Here is a 4282-nt window from a genome sequence, read left to right on the forward strand (position 1 = left end):
TATAAGTATCGTATAGTTGGAATTTACAAAAAAACAACAAAACAAAAGACGTAAATGGTGTGTAAACAACAAACGTATGTATTAGTTTAACGCTCGGGAAGTGAGAAAGTCTTTTACGTTTCGAGCCTACGCTCTTCAATAGAAAGGAACATGAGGAAATAAACAGAGAGAAAAAAAAAAGGTTTAGTGGCTAGCGATCAATCATGTATTGTATTAACGTATATAAGCATGTGTATATATGTGTGTAAGTATGCATGTATAAACATATGTATAAATGTACGTATTTATGTTTGTATGTATCCATGCATATATGTATGTATGTATGTATGTATGTATGCTTGCATGAATGCATGTCTGTAATACACGAGACTGCGAACTGTGCAGCACCGTAGATTGATGGCATATAAGCGACATTCGCAGTTATTTCAATATGTCCTTCACAGCAAATGCTTTTCAAAAATGCGTGAACAGTCAACAAAATCTCCCACTTCTTCTTTCTCTAAGTATAACGTCTTGTATCAGTGAAATATATCAATAAATAACAAGCAGACACGATATATAATAATTATTTAATGCCATTGTTCAATAGATATTGGCGCGTTTAAACTATTCGACTAAGTGTCAATACATTAATAAAAGGCGTTCCTCTGAGAAAAAGACTATTTCAAATGAAATTAATAACAGTAGAGCCAATATCCGTTTTCTCTCTGTTAAATATGTGCAAATGCTGTCATATAACATCGAACTTTTAACCGTATATATTCCTAAGAATAATATCAGATTCATGGAAATGTCAATATTGAGTAGAAATGTGTAATTTATGATTTTAAATCCGAACCAATAAGAACATGTTATCAGAATATATCGGAATTATAAAGATTTGGGGTTTTTAGGTAGTAACAGGTTCGCGTGATACTTTTGTTTATTCATTTTTTAAAGGAAAGTGGCATATTTGATTGAAATGACCTCCATAATATGCGTAGTACTCACCATTGGAGTATTGACAAACAAAATTTTCCTCCAATCAAAATTGAGTTGGTAAACAGAAATATGTTTCGGAATATATAGTCCGGATTCTCCACCACTCTGTTCAAAAGTTCTTATTATATTCACTGTTCTATATTCAAGAATTACTCTTTTACTTGTTTCAGTCATTTGACTGCGGCCATGCTGGAGCTCCGCCGTTTAATCGAGCAAATCGACTCCAGGACTTATTCTTTGGAAGCCTAGTACTTATTCTTTCGGTCTATTTTGCCAAACCGCTAAGTTGCGGGGATGTAAACACACCAGAATCGGTTGTCAAGCGATGCTGGGGGGACAAACATAGACACACAAACATACACACACATACACACACACACATACACACACACACACACACACACACAAACAGAGACACACACACACATATATATACATATATACGATGGGCTTTTTTAAGTTTCCGTCTACCAAATCCACTCACATGGCTTTGGTCGGACCGAGGTAGAAGACAAGGTGCCACGCAGTGGAAATGAACCCGGAACCATGTGGTTGGTAAGCAAGCTACTTACCACACAGCCGCTCTTGCGCTTAGTTAATTTTGATTTATTTGTCCTTCATTATTTAATTCTTTTTCTTTCTTTCACACACGTTAGGTCTGTAGTGGTGTCGTTGGTAACTACCAACTCTTCTCTCCTCAACATTGCTGGCCTTGTACCTAAGTTAGAAACGATTATAACTATAGATTTAAATTTTGGCACAAGGGCAACAATTTCTGGGAGAGGGTAAGTCGATTACGTGAAACCCAAGTGCTCGACTGGTTCCTATTTTATCAACCCCCAGAAGGGTGAATAGTAAAGTCGACCTTAGTGGAATTTGAACTCAGAACATGAAGACGGGTGAAATACCGCGAAGCATTTTGTTCGACATGCTAACGATTCTGCCAGATCGCCGCCTTAGAAGCGATTATAATTCGTATGTCAGCAACTTGGCAGAATCGTTAAAGTATTGGTTTATATCAGGTGGTCTCGACCATTTTCTATCTATGTACACCTTTGATTGCTATTTCATTTTGGTGGATCTCATAGCTATTCGATGGTTAATAACTAGTTTTATAGAAACTTCTTTCACAATTCCTGTTGTGTTTTTCACATTAATTTGTGTAGGTTAAAGTATAGAAAATATTAGAGAAATACACCTAGCTGTTTCTTGCAATACATATCAATACACACATCGAAAGCAAAATATTTTGAGGGTCTCTTAAACTAATATTGTGGATCCCCAATGTGCTATTTTCTTTCGTGGACCTCCAAAAACCTTATATGGGCCCTCAGGGGTCAAATGGACGCCGGTTGAGAACCAGCTGGTTCATATGGGTAAAACACTGTTGTGTCGACTCCCCCAAGCGAAGAAGTAGGCTCGACCAAGACATATAAATAGAGGTAGTCTGACCTTGGTAGCAATCAACTGACAATCGACTGACAGGTTGAGTAGCTGCCGTGTAGCGGTTGTGTAGAGATCATCCGAAGGTGCTAGACAGCAGTAGTTTGAGACATAACAAACACGATGACGTAAACTTTCGAGCTCTTTACATGCTGTGCAAAAACCCCACCGATACCAACTGTGCTGTTCATACCTCCGCAGTTCATAAATAAAATTCCGGTGAAGTCCTGTGTGGTCAACTATATTGGCTAGTCACTTCTCGAAGCTGTTGGCATTTTATTCAAAATGGAAACCACTTTTGAGCACAAATTTCGCCGAGGTCAACTTTGCTTTCATCATTTCGAAGTCGATAAAATAATATACCATACATGCACTGAAATCTATTTCAATTGCCTTAACAGCTCCCCTAAAATTACAGGCTTGTGTCTACATTAGAAACAATTATATCTTCTCGGCAAAGTATAATGAGCAATTAACTGCCAGACCACAGCATAGTGTGAAGTGAAGTGGATATAGTTTTGCAGCAAAAGTGATTCAATGATTAGGTAATTTGAAATAACGACATTTGGAAATTTCCCAACGGTGCAGGCTAATATACTTAACGTAGTGAACGATAATCATTTTAATCAATTGAAAATATTCTCGTAATGAGAAGAAAAAGTCATTTTCGTTAATGAAAATACGTCGCAACAGATACAAAGGCAAGAACTTAAAAATTTCAAACAAATGAAGATGAAATCGAGATAGACAGGAGATGAGCTGAAGTGATAGATTCTCCCCATTATTTGCCTAAAAACAGGCGGTGAGATGGTAGTATCGTTAACACGTCGGTGGCAAAATGATTAACGGTACATTTTTCCGACTCCTTAGGTACGACCCCCTTTTTGATGTCGTACCAGTTGTATACAGAATCAAATGATTTCGATGTACGCTTCACCTAAAACTACTTACATTGTGTGAAAGTTTGGAAGAGTTATAAGTATAGTATCGATTGTTTAAAAGTCATTTTCTACTTACTACACAAAATATGATAACCTGTAATTTACTATACATTTCTCGTACAGACACCACTCTTCAAAACATTTCATATATCACCATTTGAAATTGCCTAATCAGGGAATTATTTTCTCATGAAATCTATATACATTTGAGGTTAGTATACGCTCTATTTGTTACATGTTGATTGTGATAATATCTACAAATATCTAAGTGATTCAATCCTCATTGAAATTGTCCCCATATGGAAGAAAGAGCAGTTTATCTCTTGTATATCACCATTATATTTTCAGTCAATTATAATCTCGGTGTTCACCCCCATCCGGCATGTAAAGCAAAATATCTTTAATGCTAAAAGCATTTACGTTCTCCTTGTTGGTGTAACGTTATTTTATTGAAAAAAAAAAAGAATATCGTTTACTTTAAAATACGTTAGATAGCACTTAGCTCTATATTTCTTTATGCAGAAACCAGTCACACTAAATTTTCCAATATTGATATATTTAAATCTGCGTGCGAGTATATTTATACTGGTGTGCTTTTCGTAAGCATAAATGTATACGCGTGTCTGTATAAATGTATATATTTCAACACAGAAACAGATATACAAATATACGCATGTATGTACGTTCATATGCACATATATTAGTGTATGCATATATATATATGTGTGTGTGTGTATGTGTGTGTGTGTGTGTGCGTGTGTATGTATGTATATATGAATATGTGTGTGTGTGTGTATGTATGTATGTATGTATGTATGTATGTATGTATATATATATATATATATATATACAGATAAATAGATTTAGAGACTGATGCACTTACTACGTCGGACTTTTAATCATATATATATATATAT

The sequence above is a fragment of the Octopus bimaculoides genome, chromosome 3, assembly GCF_001194135.2.
Source record: "Octopus bimaculoides isolate UCB-OBI-ISO-001 chromosome 3, ASM119413v2, whole genome shotgun sequence".
In the NCBI taxonomy this organism is placed as follows: Eukaryota; Metazoa; Mollusca; class Cephalopoda; order Octopoda; family Octopodidae; genus Octopus; species Octopus bimaculoides.